Here is a 22,542-nt window from a genome sequence, read left to right as displayed (position 1 = left end):
CATGGACCACTCCGGCACGTCAGAAGCCACGTGGACGGTCGCGAGTGACGACAGAAGTGGGTCCAGGACGCAGGGCTCCGGGGGAAACAGGAGAAAAGGGGCAGCGGAAGGGCACAGGGCCAGGAAAGGCAGCCCCCATAGCCACTGGGCAGCACAGCAAACCAACAGGGGGCCAGGAAGAGCACAAGAGCCCCCGACAGCCAGGCCCCCCAGCGCAGCCAGCAGTGCCCCCCCAGCTCCCCCACCCCAGATCCCACCCCAGCCACCAAAGCCCATAACCAGGAGACCGCCTGAGCGAGACCCATCCCGCAGAGACCACGACCCCCCATCCCCCCAGCAGCCGCCAGCACCCCCATGCCAACACCCGTGCCCCACTGCCACCACCCACCCCCACAACGGGCCGTGGCACCGCAGGCCCCACAGGCCCAGGGGACCACGGCAGAACCGGCGAGGCAGACCCCCTACCCCACAGCCCCAGACATCCACAGCCACTGGGGGCCAACCCCACATGCCACACTCACCCTACATACCAACCCCACCATAGTTGTTACAATTAATCTCCCTTGCTGTGTACGACCCCCTAAGTGTGCAAAGATAAAGTGTTGCATTAAAAGCAGGGCAAGAGCTGGCAGGTGGCAGACTGCCATGGGTGGCTACGGCACACTGCTGTGCCACAGCCTGCCCTGCAAACCTACCACGGGGGACAGGGGGCCAGGGAGCCGCAGATGGACGGGCCACCCCGCCCGGAGGTCCCGGAACCAGGGAAGGTGCAGGATGAGACCGTACCCACCCCAACAATGGCCCAGGGGGGCCAGGGTGAGCAGCATGGACCTCACAGCTCAAACCAGAGTCCAGCATGAAGCAGAGGGAATCCATGGCCGCTCCTCTGGGCCGTAACCCTCTCACTCCACCAGATACTGGATCCCACGACCATGGTGGAGAGAGTCCAGGCACCGCTGCACAGTAAAAACTGGGCCACCATCCACACACCGGGCAGGAGGTGGGGAAATGGCCGGAGGAAATAATGGACTGGGACGAACAGGTTTGACATGGCTGACATGAAACGTGGGGTGGATGGGCATTGACCTTGGGAGGTGGAGATGAACAGAAACTGGATTAATAACTTTTGAAACCAGGAATGGACCAACGAACCTGGAAGCTAGTTTTCTGGGCAGTCCTCGAAGAGGGAGGTAGCATGTCGAGAGCCAAACTTTCTGTTCAGGTGTATACAGTGGCACAGTGGTTCTCCGGTGCAGGGGCGGAGGAACTTATCCTTTTTCTCAACAAAAAAGAACCCCACCCCTGTGAGCAATGATGAAGGTGTAATCAAGCCAGCCACAAGCAGTTCCTGGATGTACTCATTCATGGCAATGCATTCAGGTGCCAACAGAGAAAAGAGATTTTCCTGACGTGGGCATGCCCCAAGGAGGAGCTCGATAGCACAGTCATATTCCTGGTGAAGCAGTAAAGATTTAGCTTTGGATTTATTAAATATGATCACAGCATCATGATAACATGATGACACTCCGGGTTAGAATCCTTCTGTGTACATTGAGGTTTTAACAGACAAGCATTCTTACAAGTGGGTCCCCAAGAGATAATTTCTCCTTTCCACCATTCCAAATTGGGACCGTATTGTTGTAACTGGGGTGCCCCAGAATTGTTATGTTAGTCACATTACCGAGAATGTGAAAAGTCAGAAATTCCAGAAATTATCATTTTGACAGACTGAGTGCAGTGAGTAATTTGATCCAATTCATGGCCATCCACAGCGGCACCACCAGAGGGCGCAAGAGCTTAAACAGCTTAAGGCGTAGAGACCTGGTGAGAGAAGACAAAATCAAATTTGCATCAGAACCTGAATCAACAAAAGCTGACATGGAAATTGACGATCAGAGATCAATTAAGCTGGAATAACATTCTAAGCGGAGGAAGGAATATTCACCTGTAATTCTGACTTAGGCCACGCAGAGGAACCCCTGACAACTGACAACTGGAAATAAAATGACCTGACTCTCCACAGTAGTAACAGAGTCCGTCCTCACGATGTTACCCTTGTTCCACCGATGATAGGCGTGTGCATCCCAGCTGCATCAGTTCATTGACACTGTGGTGAGACGAGTCTGTCCTGGCATGGCTGGAGGAGGACGAGCGGTTCGGTGGCGTGGCTGATCGTCAATCTGCTGAGCCGAGCTGATCTACGAGGTCAATCCATCATGTGTAGGTCACTCCAGATGGCCAGAGCGATGAGCTCATCGAGGTCATCAGGGAGGTCGACGGCAATGACCTGATCCTGGATGTTGTCTGCCAGACCCTGGAAGAAGACGTCAAGGAGTGCTGCTGGGTTCCACTCATGCTTAGCCACCAGGATACGGAAGTCTATGGCGTAATCAGCAACCCGGTGGCTGTGCTGCTTGAGCCTCATGAGTGCGCAGCTTCTCGCCCCGGAGAAGTGTACTGAAACACCTGCTGCAATGCCGTTGTAAAGGCTGGAAGTGAAGCACAGGAGGTGATTGTCAACCCCATTCTGTCGTTGCCCACGCTGCAGCTTGACCGGTCAGGTGAGAGATCATAAATGCTATCCTTGTCTAATTGGACGGAAACATTGACAACATACGTTCGAAGTGCAACTCACACTGTGTAATGAACGGTCTGACGTCACCAGTCTTGCCGGAGAAGCATTCAGGACGAGACAACTGGTTGCAAAAGACAGGTTCAGGTACGGAAGCCGGTGAGGCTGCTGAAGGCCCCAGAAGAGATACACTGGAGCTACTGGTACCCGTGTCAGAAGTACGACATAAAAGAGTACTGGTGTTTTGCGCGCTCGCTAAACCCAGAGCTAAGAGCAGTGAGCTGGTCTTCCTGCTGAGCTAACTACCTACTATGATGGCGCACTGCAAGCTGGAACCACAGGAAATGAATCAGATATTTAAGAAATATTATAGTAATCTGTATTCATCAGAGAATGCACCTAATCCAGTAGATATCCAGTCATTCCTTGGTAATCTAAACCTGCCTCAACTTTCTAAAGAGCACACTGAATCATTAGACACTCCTGTAACTATCATAGAACTACATGCAGCTTTGAATATAATGCCTAATGGCAGGGCTCCAGGTCCAGATGGCTTTCCTCCCGAATTCCTGAAACATTTTTGGGAGATACTGGCTCCACTATTCTTTAGGACTGTTTCAGAAATTTGGATTAAAGGTCAAATTCCCACTCATATGAATACTGCAGCAATAAAACTTATATTGAAACCAGAAAAAGACCCTACTCTGACCTCTAATTACCGTCCGCTATCATTAATAATACTCTGCTGGTGGTTGGCTCTCACTGCGGTATTGTATCACTTCCTGTTCCGGAGCACAGCGGTGTTTTGCTATTTCTGTTAGCTGTTTAATCTGCATAGTTAGATTGATCTAGATAACTAGATAACGATTTATTTCAGTGTAATCTTCACGGACCTTAACTAAAGCACCCTCTCTGCTGAATCACCTCCAAATTATTTTCACATTCTTCACTTTGTGTGTTTTTAGGAATCCGCTAGCTTAGTGCAGCTATTAGCTCTTAGCCGGTTTAGCATGGTGGCTTCTCCTGTCTCTCCCGCACTTTTCTGCGCTGGGGGTGAAATGTTATTCCTCGGCCTCCTTTAGCAGTAACGGTACTTGTAATAAGTGTAGCTTGTTCGTAGCTTTGGAGGTCCGGCTGGGCGAATTGGAGACTCGGCTCCGCACCTTGGAAAATCCTACAGCTAGCCAGGCCCCTGTAGTTGGTGTGGACCAAGGTAGCTTAGCCGCCGTTAGCTGTCCCCCAGCAGATCCCGAGCAGCCGGGAAAGCAGGCCGGCTGGGTGACTGTGAGGAAGAAGCATAGTTCTAAACAGAAGCCCCCTGTACACCACCAACCCGTTCACATCTCTAACCGTTTTTCCCCACTCGGTGACACACCCGCAGAGGATCAAACTCTGGTTATTGGCGACACTGTTTTGAGAAATGTGAAGTTAGCGACACCAGCAACCATAGTCAAATGTCTTCCGGGGGCCAGAGCAGGTGACATTGAAGGAAATTTGAAACTGCTGGCTAAGGCTAAGCGTAAATTTGTTAAGATTGTAATTCACGTCGGCAGTAATGACACCCGGTTACGCCAATTGGAGGTCACTAAAATTAATATTGAATCGGTGTGTAACTTTGCAAAAACAATGTCGGACTCTGTAGTTTTCTCTGGGCCCCTCCCCAATCAGACCGGGAGTGACATGTTTAGCCGCATGTTCTCCTTGAATTGCTGGCTGTCTGAGTGGTGTCCAAAAAAATGAGGTGGGCTTCATAGATAATTGGAAAAGCTTCTGGGGAAAACCTGGTCTTGTTAGGAGAGACGGCATCCATCGCACTTTGGATGGAGCAGCTCTCATCTCTACAAATCTGGCCAATTTTATTAAACCCTCCAAATCGTGACTATCCAGGGTTGGGACCAGGAAGCAGAGTTGTAGTCTTACACACCTCTCTGCAGCTTCTCTCCCCCTGCCATCCCCCCAATACCCCATCCCTGTAGAGACGGTGCCTGCTCCCAGACCACCAATAACCAGCAAAAATCTATTTAAGCAAAAAAATTCAAAAAGAAAAAAATAATATAGCACCTTCAACTGCACCACAGACTAAAACAGTTAAATGTGGTCTATTAAACATTAGGTCTCTCTCTTCTAAGTCCCTGTTAGTAAATGATATAATAATTGATCAACATATTGATTTATTCTGCCTTACAGAAACCTGGTTACAGCAGGATGAATATGTTAGTTTAAATGAGTCAACACCCCCGAGTCACACTAACTGTCAAAATGCTCGAAGCACGAGTCGAGGAGGAGGAGTAGCAGCAGTCTTCCACTCCAGCTTATTAATTAATCAAAGACCCAGACAGAGCTTTAATTCATTTGAAAGCTTGACTCTTAGTCTTGTCCATCCAAATTGGAAGTCTTAAAAACCAGTTTTATTTGTTATTATCTATTGTCCACCTGGTCGTTACTGTGAGTTTCTTTGTGATTTTTCAGACCTTTTGTCTTAGTACTTAGCTCAGATAAGATAATTATAGTGGGTGATTTTAACATCCACATAGATGCTGAGAATGACAGCCTCAACACTGCATTTAATCTATTATTAGACTCAGATGGCTTCGCTCAAAATGTAAATGAGCCCACCCACCACCTTAGCCACACTTTAGATCTTGTTCTGACATATGGCATAGAAATTGAAGACATAACAGTATTCCCTGAAAATCCCTTTTTGTCTGATCATTTCTTAATAACATTTACATTTACTTTAATGAACTACCAAGCAGTGGGGAATAAGTTTCATTACAGTAGAAGTCTTTCTGAAAGCGATGTAACTAGTTTTAAGGATATGATTCCTTCTTTGTTATGTTCTTCAATGCCATATACCAACACAGTGTAGAGTAGCTACCTAAACTCTATGAATGAGATAGATTATCTCGTCAATAGCTTTACATCCTCATTGAAGACAACTTTGGATGCTGTAGCTCCTCTGAAAAAGAGAGCCTGAAATCAGAAGTGCCTGACTCCATGGTATAACCCACATACCCGCAGCTTAAAGCAGATAACCCATAAGCTGGAGAGGAAATGGCGTCTTACTAATTTAGAAGATCTTCATTTAGCCTGGAAAAAGAGTCTGTTGCTCTATAAAAAAAGCCCTCCGTAAAGCTAGGACATCTTACTATTCATCACTAATTGAAGAAAATAAGAACAACCCCAGGTTTCTTTTCAGCACTGTAGCCAGGCTGACAAAGAGTCAGAGCTCTATTGAGCCGAGTATTCCTTTAACTTTAACTAGTAATGACTTCATGACTTTCTCAGCAAATAAAATTTTAACTATTAGAGAAAAAATTATTCATAACATCCCAAAGACATATCTTTATGTTCGACTGCTTTCAGTAATGCTGGTATTTGGTTAGACTCTTTCTCTCCGATTGTTCTGAGTTACTTTCATTAGTCACTTCCTCCAAACCATCAACATGTCTATTAGACCCCATTCCTACCAGGCTGCTCAAGGAAGCCCTACTGTTAATTAATGCTTTGATCTTAAATATGATCAGTCTATCTTTATTAGTTGGCTATGTACCACAGGCTTTTAAGGTGGCAGTAATTAAACCATTACTTAAAAAGCCATCACTTGACCCACCTATCTTAGCTAATTATAGGGCAATCTCCAACCTTCCTTTTCTCTCAAAAATTCTTGAAAGGGTAGTTGTAAAACAGCTAACTGATCATCTGCAGAGGAATGGTCTATTTGAAGAGTTTCAGTCAGGTTTCAGAATTCATCATAGTACAGAAACAGCATTAGTGAAGGTTACAAATGATCTTCTTATGGCCTCAGACAGTGGACTCATCTCTGTGCTTGTCCTGTTAGACCTCAGTGCAGCTTTTGATACTGTTGACCATAAAATTTTATTACAGAGATTAGAGCATGCCATAGGTATTAAAGGCACTGCGCTGCAGTGGTTTGAATCATATTTATCTAATAGATTACAATTTGTTAATGTAAATGGGGAGTCTTCTTCATGGACTAAGGTTAATTATGGAGTTCCACAAGGTTCTGTGCTAGGACTGATTTTATTCACTTTATACATGCTTCCCTTAGGCAGTATTATTAGAAAGCATTGCTTAAATTTTCATTGTTATGCCGATGATACCCAGCTTTATCTATCCATGAAGCCAGGGGACACACACCAATTAGTTAAACTGCAGGAATGTCTTTCAGACATAAAGACATGGATGATCTCTAATTTCCTGCTTTTAAATTCAGATAAAACTGAAGTTATTGTACTTGGCCCCACAAATCTTAGAAACATGGTGTCTAACCAGATCCTTACTCTGGATGGCATTACCCTGACCTCCAGTAATACTGTGAGAAATCTTGGAGTCATTTTTGATCAGGATATGTCCTTCAATGCGCATATTAAGCAAATATGTAGGACTGCTTTTTTGCATTTGCGCAATATCTCTAAAATTAGAAAGGTCTTGTCTCAGAGTGATGCTGAAAAGCTAATTCATGCATTTATTTCTTCTAGGCTGGACTATTGTAATTCATTATTATCAGGTTGTCCTAAAAGTTCCTTGAAAAGCCTTCAGTTAATTCAAAATGCTGCAGCTAGAGTACTGACAGGGACTAGAAGGAGAGAGCATATTTCACCCATATTGGCTTCTCTTCATTGGCTCCCTGTTAATTCCAGAATAGAATTTAAAATTCTTCTTCTTACTTATAAGGTTTTGAATAATCAGGTCCCATCTTATCTTAGGGACCTCATAGTACCATATCACCCCAATAGAGCGCTTCGCTCTCAGACTGCAGGCTTACTTGTAGTTCCTAGGGTTTGTAAGAGTAGAATGGGAGGCAGAGCCTTCAGCTTTCAGGCTCCTCTCCTGTGGAACCAGCTCCCAGTTCGGATTAGGGAGACAGACACCCTCTCTACTTTTAAGATTAAGCTTAAAACTTTTCTTTTTGAAAAGGTTTATAGTTAGGGCTGGATCAGGTGACCCTGAAGCATCCCTTAGTTATGCTGCTATAGACTTAGACTGCTGGGGGGTTTCCCATGATGCACCCAGTGTTTCTTTTTATTCACCTCTTTTTGCTCTGTATGCACCACTCTGCTTTTAATCATTGGTGATTGATCTCTGCTCTCTTCCACAGCATGTCCTTTTCCTGATTCTCTCCCTCAGCCCCAACCAGTCCCAGCAGAAGACTGCCCCTCCCTGAGCCTGGTTCTGCTGGAGGTTTCTTCCTGTTAAAAGGGAGTTGGCCAAGAGCTTGCTTATAGGGGGTCGTTTTGACCGTTGGAGTTTTTCTGTAATTATTGTATGGCTTTTGCCTTACAGTATAAAGCGCCTTGGGGCGACTGTTTGTTGTGATTTGGCACTATATAAATAAAATTGATTTGATTTGATTTAATAAATACTGATGTAAAAATCATTGCTAAGGCATTGGCATCTCGCTTAGAAAAAACATTGCCATCGATAATACATAAGGACCAAACTGGGTTTATTAAGGGTCGACATTCTACCAACAATGTCAGAAGACTTCTCAATCTCATTGACAAATCACAGCGTAGCAATACAAAGGCAATAGTGGTGTCATTTGATGCAGAAAAAACCTTTGATAGAGTCCGTTGGAGTTTTGTTATTAGAGTACTTCAGAAATTTGTCTTTGGAGAATCATTTATTCATTGGATCACAACTCTGTATAACTCACCAAAGGCCACAGTCAGAACTAATGAGATTACCTCTCAAAGTTTCACTTTGCAAAGAGGGACTAGACAAGGCTGCCCACTCTCACCGCTATTATTTGCAATATTTATAGAACCACTTGCCGCTGCAATACGTCAGAATGTCAACATCAAAGGTATCAAGTCTTCAATGTCTGACCACAAAATCAATTTATATGCTGATGATATCATACTATATCTCAAAATCAGTGATACTTCCTTTAACCGAGGATTCATGGAACCCTTCACCTCAAGATCCACACTATACCTTTCCCACTGGCAATATTAAGTACCTAGGCTTAAACATCTCTTCTCTTTTGCCGGCTCACTGGCAAAATCTGTAATGATTTGAAACGATGGAACAACCTCCCCATCTCCTTATTAGGACGGATAGCAACTATCAAAATGAAAGTATTACCACAAATTAACTACCTTTTTTCAATGATTCCATTCAAGCCCACAGTCAAATGGTTTCAGACTTTAGATTCGGCCATCTCAAAGTTTTACTGGAAAAAATAAAAAAGCTAAAATTAGTCTCACTACTCTTCAGAAAAAGAAATCTCAAGGAGGTCTGGAAGCACCAAATTTACTCCATTATTATCTGGCTAACCAGGTACAATACTTGATTAAATGGATTAATCCCAATCCAGTCCATGGCTCCTGGATTGAATTAGAACAGTTAGAATGTAACAACATCAAACTCTCAGATTTACCCTTTATTACTGCTTCCAATAAATGCCATAAATGCTTTAAAAATCCGTTGATTTCTTCCAGTTTGACTGACTGGTGGAAAACCTTAGAAATTACAAACTCACCAATGGAAATCTGTACAGATGCTCTTATTTGGCACAACCCAGACTTTAAGATCAATAAAGCAACTCTTCATGTCAGCACATGGGAACAGAAAGGAATCACGCACTTGCATCGCCTCTTTCAAAATAAAAGGTTTATACCATTTAACAACTTGATGTAGAAGTTTGGAATTATAGGAGGAAATTTTATTCATTACCATCAAGTAAAGCATGCTGTGATGTCAAAAATTCAGACGCATCAGTGCCCGCCAGAACCACCCACATTAGTGACAGACATCAAGAACCTCCTCCCAATAAAGAAAACCTTGTCTAAGGTATATAAATTAATATCAGGCTTAGACACTGTCTTACATTTACCCAGTTTAAAATGGGGGTGGACTTTCTCCTCACCTCTGACCACTGGACACAGATCTGTAAAAACACATTTTCAGTGACAAAAAACACCAACTTACAACTCATCCAATACAAAGTCCTTCATAGAACACACACAATATAAGATTTATAAAATGGGCTTCTCAGACTCTGTTTGTTCACAGTGTGAGCTAAACACCACTGATACCTATTATCATGCTCTTTGGCTCTGCTCACCTGTCAATCAATCAATCAATTTTTTTATATAGTGCCAAATCACAACAAACAGTTGCCCCAAGGCGCTTTATATTGTAAGGCAAGGCCATACAATAATTATGAAAAACCCCAACGGTCAAAACGACCCCCTGTGAGCAAGCACTTGGCTACAGTGGGAAGGAAAAACTCCCTTTTAACAGGAAGAAACCTCCAGCAGAACCAGGCTCAGGGAGGGGCAGTCTTCTGCTGGGACTGGTTGGGGCTGAGGGAGAGAACCAGGAAAAAGACATGCTGTGGAGGGGAGCAGAGATCGATCACTAATGATTAAATGCAGAGTGGTGCATACAGAGCAAAAAGAGAAAGAAACAGTGCATCATGGGAACCCCCCAGCAGTCTACATCTATAGCAGCATAACTAAGGGATGGTTCAGGGTCACCTGATCCAGCCCTAACTATAAGCTTTAGCAAAAAGGAAAGTTTTAAGCCTAATCTTAAAAGTAGAGAGGGTGTCTGTCTCCCTGATCTGAATTGGGAGCTGGTTCCACAGGAGAGGAGCCTGAAAGCTGAAGGCTCTGCCTCCCATTCTACTCTTACAAACCCTAGGAACTACAAGTAAGCCTGCAGTCTGAGAGCAAAGCGCTCTATTGGGGTGATATGGTACTACGAGGTCCCTAAGATAAGATGGGACCTGATTATTCAAAACCTTATAAGTAAGAAGAAGAATTTTAAATTCTATTCTAGAATTAACAGGAAGCCAATGAAGAGAGGCCAATATGGGTGAGATATGCTCTCTCCTTCTAGTCCCCGTCAGTACTCTAGCTGCAGCATTTTGAATTAACTGAAGGCTTTTTAGGGAACTTTTAGGACAACCTGATAATAATGAATTACAATAGTCCAGCCTAGAGGAAATAAATGCATGAATTAGTTTTTCAGCATCACTCTGAGACAAGACCTTTCTGATTTTAGAGATATTGCGTAAATGCAAAAAAGCAGTCCTACATATTTGTTTAATATGCGCTTTGAATGACATATCCTGATCAAAAATGACTCCAAGATTTCTCACAGTATTACTAGAGGTCAGGGTAATGCCATCCAGAGTAAGGATCTGGTTAGACACCATGTTTCTAAGATTTGTGGGGCCAAGTACAATAACTTCAGTTTTATCTGAGTTTAAAAGCAGGAAATTAGAGGTCATCCATGTCTTTATGTCTGTAAGACAATCCTGCAGTTTAGCTAATTGGTGTGTGTCCTCTGGCTTCATGTATAGATAAAGCTGGCTATCATCTGCGTAACAATGAAAATTTAAGCAATACCGTCTAATAATACTGCCTAAGGGAAGCATGTATAAAGTGAATAAAATTGGTCCTAGCACAGAACCTTGTGGAACTCCATAATTAACTTTAGTCTGTGAAGAAGATTCCCCATTTACATGAACAAATTGTAATCTATTAGACAAATATGATTCAAACCACCGCAGCGCAGTGCCTTTAATACCTATGGCATGCTCTAATCTCTGTAATAAAATTTTATGGTCAACAGTATCAAAAGCAGCACTGAGGTCTAACAGAACAAGCACAGAGATGAGTCCACTGTCCGAGGCCATAAGAAGATCATTTGTAACCTTCACTAATGCTGTTTCTGTACTATGATGAATTCTAAAACCTGACTGAAACTCTTCAAATAGACCATTCCTCTGCAGATGATCAGTTAGCTGTTTTACAACTACCCTTTCAAGAATTTTTGAGAGAAAAGGAAGGTTGGAGATTGGCCTATAATTAGCTAAGATAGCTGGGTCAAGTGATGGCTTTTTAAGTACTGGTTTAATTACTGCCACCTTAAAAGCCTGTGGTACATAGCCAACTAACAAAGATAGACTGATCATATTTAAGATCGAAGCATTAAATAATGGTAGGGCTTCCTTGAACAGCCTGGTAGGAATGGGGTCTAATAAACATGTTGATGGTTTGGATGAAGTAACTAATGAAAATAACTCAGACAGAACAATCGGAGAGAAAGAGTCTAACCAAATACCGGCATCACTGAAAGCAGCCAAAGATAATGATACGTCTTTGGGATGGTTATGAGTAATTTTTTCTCTAATAGTTAAAATTTTGTTAGCAAAGAAAGTCATGAAGTCATTACTAGTTAAAGTTAATGGAATACTCAGCTCAATAGAGCTCTGACTCTTTGTCAGCCTGGCTACAGTGCTGAAAAGAAACCTGGGGTTGTTCTTATTTTCTTCAATTAGTGATGAGTAGAAAGATGTCCTAGCTTTACGGAGGGCTTTTTTATAGAGCAACAGACTCTTTTTCCAGGCTAAGTGAAGATCTTCTAAATTAGTGAGACGCCATTTCCTCTCCAACTTACGGGTTATCTGCTTTAAGCTACGAGTTTGTGAGTTATATCACGGAGTCAGGCACTTCTGATTTAAAGCTCTCTTTTTTAGAGGAGCTACAGCATCCAAAGTTGTCTTCAATGAGGATGTAAAACTATTGACGAGATACTCTATCTCACTTACAGAGTTTAGGTAGCTACTCTGCACTGAGTTGGTATATGGCATTAGAGAACATAAAGAAGGAATCATATCCTTAAACCTAGTTACAGCGCTTTCTGAAAGACTTCTAGTGTAATGAAACTTATTCCCCACTGCTGGGTAGTCCATCAGAGTAAATGTAAATGTTATTAAGAAATGATCAGACAGAAGGGAGTTTTCAGGGAATACTGTTAAGTCTTCTATTTCCATACCATAAGTCAGAACAAGATCTAAGATATGATTAAAGTGGTGGGTGGACTCATTTACTTTTTGAGCAAAGCCAATAGAGTCTAATAATAGATTAAATGTGGATGTTAAAATCGCCCACTATAATTATCTTATCTGAGCTAAGCACTAAGTCAGACAAAAGGTCTGAAAATTCACAGAGAAACTCACAGTAACGACCAGGTGGACGATAGATAATAACAAATAAAACTGGTTTTTGGGACTTCCAATTTGGATGGACAAGACTAAGAGTCAAGCTTTCAAATGAATTAAAGCTCTGTCTGGGTTTTTGATTAATTAATAAGCTGGAATGGAAGATTGCTGCTAATCCTCCGCCCCGGCCCGTGCTACGAGCATTCTGACAGTTAGTGTGACTCGGGGGTGTTGACTCATTTAAACTAACATATTCATCCTGCTGTAACCAGGTTTCTGTAAGGCAGAATAAATCAATATGTTGATCAATTATTATATCATTTACCAACAGGGACTTAGAAGAGAGAGACCTAATGTTTAATAGACCACATTTAACTGTTTTAGTCTGTGGTGCAGTTGAAGGTGCTATATTATTTTTTCTTTTTGAATTTTTATGCTTAAATAGATTTTTGCTGGTTATTGGTAGTCTGGGAGCAGGCACTGTCTCTACGGGGATGGGGTAATGAGGGGATGGCAGGGGGAGAGAAGCTGCAGAGAGGTGTGTAAGACTACAACTCTGCTTCCTGGTCCCAACCCTGGACAGTCACGGTTTGGAGGATTTAAGAAAATTGGCCAGATTTCTAGAAATGAGAGCTGCTCCATCCAAAGTGTGATGGATGCCGTCTCTCCTAACAAGACCAGGTTTTCCCCAGAAGCTTTGCCAATTATCTATGAAGCCCACCTCATTTTTTGGACACCACTCAGACAGCCAGCAATTCAAGGAGAACATGCGGCTAAACATGTCACTCCCGGTCTGATTGGGGAGGGACCCAGAGAAAACTACAGAGTCCGACATTGTTTTTGCAAAGTTACACACCCATTTAATGTTAATTTTAGTGACCTCCGATTGGCGTAACCGGGTGTCATTACTGCCGACGTGAATTACAATCTTACCAAATTTACGCTTAGCCTTAGCCAGCAGTTTCAAACTTCCTTCAATGTCGCCTGCTCTGGCCCCCGGAAGACAATTGACTATGGTTGCTGGTGTCGCTAACTTCACATTTCGCAAAACAGAGTCGCCAATAACCAGAGTTTGATCCTCGCCGGGTGTGTCGTCGAGTGGGGAAAAACGGTTAGAGATGTGAACGGGTTGGCGGTGTACACGGGGCTTCTGTTTAGGGCTACGTTCCTCCTCACAGTCACCCAGTCAGCCTGCTTTCCCGGCTGCTCGGGATCTGCCAGGGGGTAACTAACGGCGGCTAAGCTACCTTGGTCCGCACTGACTACAGGGGCCTGGCTAGCTGTAGAATTTTCCACGGTGCGGAGCCGAGTCTCCAATTCGCCCAGCCTGGCCTCCAAAGCTACGAATAAGCTACACTTATTACAAGTACCATTACTGCTAAAGGAGGCCGAGGAATAACTAAACATTTCACACCCAGAGCAGAAAAGTGCGGGAGAGACAGGAGAAGCCGCCATGCTAAATCGGCTAAGAGCTAATAGCTACGCTAAGCTAGCGGATTCCTAAAAACACGCAAAGTGAATAATGTGTAAATAATTTAGAGGTGATTCAGCAGAAGGAGTGCTTTAGTTAAGGCACGTAAAGATTACACTGGGAAACAAATCGTAATCTAGATAACTAGATCAATCTAACTGCGCAGATTAAACAGCTAACAGATACAGAAAAACACCGCTGTGCTCCGGAACAGGAAGTGATACAATACCGCAGTGAGAGCCAACCACCAACAGAGGCAAGCAAGAGCATCAAGCAGAGCAAGAGCATGTCCGTGGCAATTGCAATTTACACACAAATGAAACAGAGTTTTGCTACCAACCTGTGACGTTACCACACTAACGTTCACTAAATATTTTGTAAATCCTTCCAGACGTGTTATCAGGTTACAAACACAGCATTTTCCATTTTAGAAGTGTTTATTTCTCACTAGCTTTTACATAATATACAGTAGTGTTCAGAATAATAGTAGTGCTATGTGACTAAAAGATTAATCCAGGTTTTGAGTATATTTCTTATTGTTGCATGGGAAACAATGTACCAGGAGATTCAGTAAATTCTCACAAATCCAACGTGGCCAAGCATTCATGATATGCACACTCTTAAGGCTATGAAATTGGGCTATTAGTAAAAAAAGTAGAAAAGGGAGTGTTCACAATAATAGTAATGCAGCATTCAGTCAGTGAGTTCGTCAAGTTTGTGGAACAAACAGGTGTCCTCTATGTAAGGATGAAGCCAGCACCTGTTGAACATGCTTTTCTCTTTGAAAGCCTGAGGAAAATGGGACGTTCAACACATTGTTCAGAAGAACAGCGTAGTTTGATTAAAAAGTTGATTGGAGAGGGGAAAACTTATACGCAGGTGCAAAAAATTATAGACTGTTCATCTACAATGATAACCAATGCTTTAAAATGGAAAAAAAAAAACAAACAAAAAAAAGAAAACAGAGACGCGTGGAAGAAAATGGAAAACAACCATCAAAATGGATAGAGGAATAACCAGAATGGCAAAGGCTCACCCACTGATCAGCCCCAGGATGATCAAAGACAGTCTGGAGTTACCTGTAAGTGCTGTGACAGTTAGGGGATGCCTGTGTGAAGCTAATCATGATATCATCATCATCATGATATGGGCATGTTTCTCCTACTATGGTGTTGGGCCTATATATCGCATACCAGGTATCATGGATCAGTTTGGATATGTCAAAATACTTGAAGAGGTCATGTTGCCTTATGCTGAAGAGGACATGCCCTTGAAATGGGTGTTTCAACAAGACAATGACCCCCAAGCACACTAGTAAAGGAGCAAAATCTTGGTTCCAAACCAACAAAATTAATGCCTCGCTTATGTGAAGAAATCATGAAAATACTAAATACTAGTTTAGTGATTCACAGGATTGCTAAAAAAAAAAAAGCAGTTTGAACATAATAGTTTTGAGTTTGTAGCCTCAACATGAGATGCTACTATTATTGTGAGCACCCCCTTTTCTAGTTTTTTACTAACAGCCCAATTTCATAGCCTTCAGAGTGTGCATATCATGAATGCTTGGTCTTGTTGGATTTGTGAGAATCTACTGGTACCTTGTTTCCCATGTAATAAGAAATATACTCAAAACCTGGATTAATCTTTTTAGTCACATAGCACTACTATTATTCTGAACACTACTGTATGAGAAAGGTGTTATTTCCAGCCAAAAAAGAAAAGCAAAATTAGCGAGAGTGGGAAGTGACATCACCATGCTTGTGTGCTAACGTTGCAAGATTATGCCATAAAATTAGGTACAGAATGACATTTTACCATCTTAAAATACCTCTTAAATAGTTCAAGGTTAGCAATCTTTGAACTTGTACAAGGTCTGTGTCCCAAGAATGTTCCCTGTGAATTTGAAGACTGGCAGCAATAGAACTGGACTTATGCTGTACACAGACAGATGGATGGACGGACAGACAGACGGATGGACGCCAGGTCTTCGCATTACTCAATGGCCATATATTGTCCTCTGGTAAAAATGCAACAGCTTTTTACAAAATAATAAAATAGATGCAATAAAGAGCCTTTTATTTAGAAGCAGGTGTTGGTTTGCTGGATTGTTGGGACATTTAACCATATGAAAGTCTCTGCTGCAGCTTTGACCTCTCATGGAGTTGTTAAAGACACTTTTCTCACATTTTGAAGAGCAGAAACGTTTTCTTCCAACTGGACTTCATGGTGTTCAGCTCATCACTGGAAGTTTTTGAAGTGCATCTGAATTTAGGTTGGGAGGTGTTAACTGCCGTATCTGATGCCTGCAATCTGACAGGCCCTTAACAGGTCATTGGGGTGAAGCAGTGGAATGCTTCGTTCCTGCAACACCTTCTCATTCTATATGTCCATCCACCAGTTCTCCACTATATCCAATTAGGTCCAGACAGCTCAGCTGCTGCCCCTATGGGTACGCATTTTGGTGCTCCCCGTCTTCAGACCCAGGGAGGAGTAAAACTAGTGTACGCATATGGTACAAAACAGACTGATTAAAGACTTTAGCTGCAGTTTGCACTTTGTAAAAAAAAAAATTTAATCGCAAAAAAGGACAGAGACTGTGAAGGTTTTCATTCAAATTGCAGACTCAACTTGGTGATTATCTTGCAGTTCCTTGAATGGCTGACTGACGCTATCTCCAAAAGCACATTACTCCCCATAGATTCCCATGTTAAAATGTCCAACTTTAGAACAGAAATAAACATGTTTATAGCCTGATACAAAAAAAAGTGTTTTGGTCTGTATAGCTAGTTTCTCTCTTCATAACAACTGCTGTATTAAAAATCACTAGTGTGTTGCCCATGGAGATCCAAGGGCTCTAGATTGAGTAGTGTTCATAATATAGATAGCTGACATTTTTCAAGGGTGGTAATAAATTGTGCAAAGATTCTATAATGAGGTGGAATAGTGTGAGGCCAGAATGTTTTTAGAATCTTAGACATCAACAGTTTTTTTTTTTGAAGAACTCGACCCTTTTATTTTCTGTTAATTGTGTAATTAATGGTAATTTACTGTCTTAATGTATTTTTAAACTGTTTAGGTTCTTGTTATCATATACACACTATTATTATTATTATTATTATTATTATTATAACTGTTATTATCAGTATTATTCTTATTTTATTTTTACTTCTATTTTAACATTTGATTTTTAAGTGGACCACAATGGAAATAAGTGTTTTCACTTTTTGTGTCATCCATGTGTTTTTAACACATTATGTACTTACACTGAACTTACCAAATAAAATCACGCATGCACACAGGCACTCACGCTTTTAATATGTAGATGATTTACTGCCCTCTGCTGGAATGACATGGGGGTCCAGAATTCTAGCTATTCCAGCTATTCTATGTAGCTTTAAAAATATTAATCATATCAGCATTCAGTTTTGGCACCGTTCATCCTTGCCCCAAAATACATAAACATATCAAACGGCAAAGGTCAGCTCGTCACGGTTTGCGCATGATGTCAGGGCTGTGATTTCATTTAATGTAATGTTGTCTGGATTTTTTTCTCTTCTTAGTCTTATTGTTTCCTGTCTTGTTTTACTGCTTTCTCTTGCCTGTCACTTGGGTGCTTGGTGGTGGGCGGTTCTCCTTCTGTTTTCCACGCCCTGTTCTGGATCTTTCCTGCACACCTGTCTCCTATTACCTGCTCATCACACCTTGTACTTAAGCCTCTCCTGTCTCTGACTCTGAGATGAGATGGAAGAGATGGAATTTAGTGTTGTTATTACTCAGGTTAGAGTATCTGAGGTGAAGTTAAACCCCTTCAGATAAGACTCCTGTCTCACTTCCCTGCCAGTTTTTGTGTTTTATGCCTTCGTTTCTGTCATGATGTGGGGTTGTGGGTTACCTGTGTGCTTAATTTTATAGTTACTGTTGTGCGGGGTTTATTTCTGTGCAGTTTTGGTTGGTGTTTTGTGTTGGCACTCTCTTGTCTCTCACTATGTCTTGGTGCGGGTGTGTCTGGTTCTCTTTTCCTTGACCCGCCTTCTTCCTGCTCATTCTCCTCCACCTGCAACTGACTATCTCTGATTACTTCTGTTCTTAAACCCCTTGTTTCCTTTCTCTGCCTGATCGTTTGTGCTCCATGACTGCATTTCTAGCCTTCACATCCCAGTGTCCTTGTCCCTCATTTATGTCACGCTGGGCTCCAACCTCTCACCTGTCTACTGACCTTGTTACTCGTCTTATGTTTTGGACACTGTTGCTTTGTGCTGCCTATTTTACCATGTACCAGAGACTGGAAATGTCAGACCTTTTATTACTCAGTGCGAGTTGCATTTTGAATTGATGTGTTCAGCTTTTCCAAATGACCACACAAAAATTGCTTTCATGATCTCACACCTGTCAGGTCAAGCACATACGTGGGCTACTGCAGAATGGAGCAGAAGAGCTGAATCATGTGAGACTACCTAATTTTACACACGCACTCTGACAGGTGTTTTAGCACAGCTCATCTGGGAGAGACACAGCGAGGTTACTAATAACGTTCAGACAACGTGTGCGGCAAGTCGCGGACTACACCATTGACTTCCACGTACTTGCCGCTCAGAGAAACTGGAACGTGGCAGCTTTGACTGATTTATTTTTTCAAGGCTTATCAGAGAGGATCAAGACCCAGTTGATTCCCATTGCTTTACCCAAGGATTTTGATTCACTCATCGTGCTTGCCATTAGGATCAACAAGCGGCTATCAGACAGACGACGTGAGGAGGGTGCTGCCAGCAGCTGGCAGTCTTCGCCCTGTGGGAGCGAATCATTGCCGTTGCTTCGTACTTTCATCCCCAGTAGCGCAACACCAGGAGGCGTCGGCGAAGAGCCCATACAACTGGGAAGCACCTGCCTTTCCGTGGAGGAGCGCCAACAATGGCTGCAGCAGAGACTGTGTTTCTACTGTGGTCAACCCCGTCATGTGATCACTGAGTATAAGCTTCATCCCGTCAGGAGAATGCCCCCACCCAATCAAAGGGTGAGTTTGAATCAAATGACTCACAGCTCATTTCCTGACACTTTAAAGGTCACCTTGACTGTTGATCTTCAGTGACTGTACCTGGTTTTAGTGATTCAGGATCTGACGCTAACTTGTTACAACCCTCTCTTGTCAGTGAAATCCAGCTTAAACTGACTGATCTGCAGTACCCCCTGGTCATCAACACCATGAATGGCAGTCCACTGGGTAAAGTAACACAAGTGACTGAGTCTGTCAGGTTAACCTTTCCTGACTAGCATATGGAAGTTATGCGTTTGCACGTTTTTGAGAACATGGCTCATCAGGTTATTTTAGGTCAATCATGGTTAAAACAGCACAACCCCAATTTTGACTGGGTCAGTGGTCAAATTAGTTCCTGGGGTTCTTGATGTCACAAAACTTGTAGTATGAAAGACTTAACCCCTGAAGGTACTGTTAACCCAGACCTCACCTCCGTTTGTTATCACAACGTGGCTCTAGTCCTCAGCAAATCCAAGACTAAGTCTCTTCCTCCTCATCATGAAGGGGACTGTGCCATTGACCTTCTACCCCAGACCATGGAACCTAGAGGCAAGCTGTTCCCACTCTCTGCTCCCAAACGACTGGTGATGGAGGAGTACATACAAGAGTCTCTAGAGGTGGGTCGGTTTCTTCTTTGTTCAGAAGAAGGATAAGACCCTCAGACCCTGTATAGACTAGACAGTGATGTCTCAATGACATCACTGTCAAGAATCTGTATCCTCTCCCTCTCATCACCTCAGCCCATGAACTTTTGGAAGATGCCAAGATTCTCAAAAAGCTTGACTTGCTTACCATTTGGTGCATATACGAGAGGGTGACAAATGGAAGACGGCCTTTAACACCCCTTCCGGGCACTATGAGTATCTAGTCATGCCATTTGGGTTAACCAGTGCACCTGCAGTTTTTCAGTGACTGGTCAATAATATGTTGAGAGACATGCTAAATAAATTTGTTTGTTTATTTAGATGACATCCTGATTTTCTCCCCAGATGAAGACACCCACATCATACATGTCTGTACAGTACTGCAGCATCTGCTGCAAAACCACTTATACGTCAAGGAGGAGAAATGTGAGTTCCACAAACATTGGGTGTCATTCTGGCATCTGTGTTGGCTGAGGGGAGGTCAGGATGGATCTGGGTAAGGTGGAGGCAGTTGCTCACTGGTCTACCCTGGAGTGTGAGAGGAAATGCCATAAGAACATGCATCAACGTTTGACCAATGCCACAACCAGCAAGTTTCTAAAATAATATTTAATAATATCTATTTACTGTAGTTCAGTTAATAACATATTATATAACAGCTGAGTGGATCCTTGTCATTTAATTGGTGCTTTGTATGTCACATGACATGGATTATTCGTCCCATTTGTGTTGCATTGCATTTAGAGTGCAAATTTGGTTCCATACTGTAGCAGAAAGCTGTGATCAAACAGCCAACATCTTAAAGTGGATATGACACCTAAAAAAAATTAGGTAAACTGATATAAATATCAAAATATACATACAGTATAGTAAGTTGAAAGTGGTTTTAATTATTATCACTGAGAAATAAAGTTTGTACAGTTTCTCAAAAGTGTGTTTCTTGGAAAGCGCGCTGGTAGCGTTCCATCAGCGGTCACGTAATGCCGTGACATCACAGAATGTAGAGTCCCGTCTTTGTCTGTTAGATTAACAACAGGAATAGATGGACTCCTCTTCAAGTGTGGATTATTTCTGACTCGGATCCTGAGGATGGTGCAGCAGTGATTAGACCCTACAGATTGGAGCCGTATCTTTCGGACGAACATTCAAACAGGAGCATTCTGGCAGCGAAAATAATGCCAATGGTGTTTATGGTGGAGCCAAAGCAGAGGCAAGAGACGTGCCAATTCCGATGGATTTTGAAAGGCTGCAGAATATGGAATGGTAAGGTAGGCTTTGATTTTTGTTGCTGCTGTTTATAACACTCTAATTACTGTATAGCATTTTTGATTCGAGCGTCTGTTTACTGCCTTTGTTATTGTTCCGGAGCCATGACAGTGTAGCTATTACTTGTGGACCACCATCATTAGCTTCGGGTTTTTGCCGTTTTTGAGTGCCTGGCATTGCATTCATCCGTGTTTAGTTACGTTATTTTCACGAAAGAATAGGAAATAAACGGTGAAGGTTTCGAAAAAGATCGCCGAAAACAACACTGAACATGCCGCCGTCATGTTTACATGCCGCCGCTGTGTTTACATGCCGCTGTCGTGTTTACATGCCGCCGCCGTGTTTACTACGTAAGTTCCTTGACCATTTCAAGATTATTGTGAACATATTATTTGGGGTTGACATTTTATGTGTTCCTGTGAGCAGTGAGAACATGGAGACGGTAGAGGAAAGTGTCTGCTGTCGGGAGCAAATGCATGTGTGCGAGCGGAGTGAGCGGCAGCCGGACACTTCGTGCATCATTTTGATCAATCTGCCTGGACTTGAAAAGGCTAAAACCTTTCGCCCTTGTGTTTGTGCAATATGCTGCGACACACTGGTCAGGCATATCGACAAACAAGTCCCTGAGAGCTGTGTTTAATCAAAGTTTCTGCTGCTAAAAAAAAGTGTAAACAACGGCCGCCAGGCGCGCAAGCCGATACAGTCTACATGTAGTGATGTATTTTAGGCTTGGTGCTCAGCAGGAAGCTGGTCACGGGGCGTGCACATTTTTCAGTGGCGGGACGTTCAAATGTTATATATAACGGGAGAACTGCATGCATTTTCCCAAAACACTTAGGTTGACCGAATTATATAACCTTTGTTATATGTAATAAGACTATGTTGTCTTTAAGTGTCATATCCACTTTAAGCTTGCTTTAAGATGAGGCCATTGGGTTTTTTCAAAGAAAGATAAACTCCATACAGCAGGGCCTGGTATATCTCCAGGTGTCAAAGAGACACTTTAAGCCCTGCTCAGCTTGGATCTGTCAACAAAACCCACCATATTCAGGATTTAAAACTCCCCCAAAGTGCATTCCACACGTAGCTGTGAATTCTTATCAATTCCCCAAACCAGACACAACTCAGCACCCCTTTCACAGCTCTGCTAGATAAATATCAAATCTAACCATGGAACAAGAGTGACCCCTGTGGGACGATTTGGGAAGGACAGGATTGATTTCCTGCAAGACTCCAAACTCCTAACCTCATTTTAAAAAGGAAATTTCATTGTATTGTTGTAGCAAAAGAACAAAGAAAAAAAAGAGAAAAGGAAACGTCACTCTTTTCTATTTATGCATGAAAGTATTATATTTGACGTGTTATACTCTGTTCATTTGGGAATGTTTACTTAGAGTGTTCTTATATACACTCAACAAAAATATAAATGCATATATATATATATATATATATATATATATATATGTGTGTGTGTGTGTGTGTGTGTGTGTGCGTGTGTGGTATATAATTCCAGGTAAACCAGTTACAAGATTTATTCTGCAAGACTTGGTTTGGTTTCAAAGTGGAATGTTGGAA

At 42.5% G+C, this 22,542-nt stretch overlaps 1 protein-coding gene across 1 annotated transcript in view; it reads right to left on the bottom strand.

The window, feature by feature from the left end:
• mycbpap (mycbp associated protein) overlaps window positions 1–22,542 on the bottom strand; it is a 234,329-nt gene that overhangs the window by 129,360 nt on the left and 82,427 nt on the right. The gene's annotated exons all lie outside the window — the stretch shown is intronic.

Source organism: Thalassophryne amazonica, chromosome 15, assembly GCF_902500255.1.
Source record: "Thalassophryne amazonica chromosome 15, fThaAma1.1, whole genome shotgun sequence".
Classification (NCBI taxonomy): domain Eukaryota; kingdom Metazoa; phylum Chordata; class Actinopteri; order Batrachoidiformes; family Batrachoididae; genus Thalassophryne; species Thalassophryne amazonica.
This window is presented reverse-complemented; position numbering and strand designations above follow the sequence as displayed.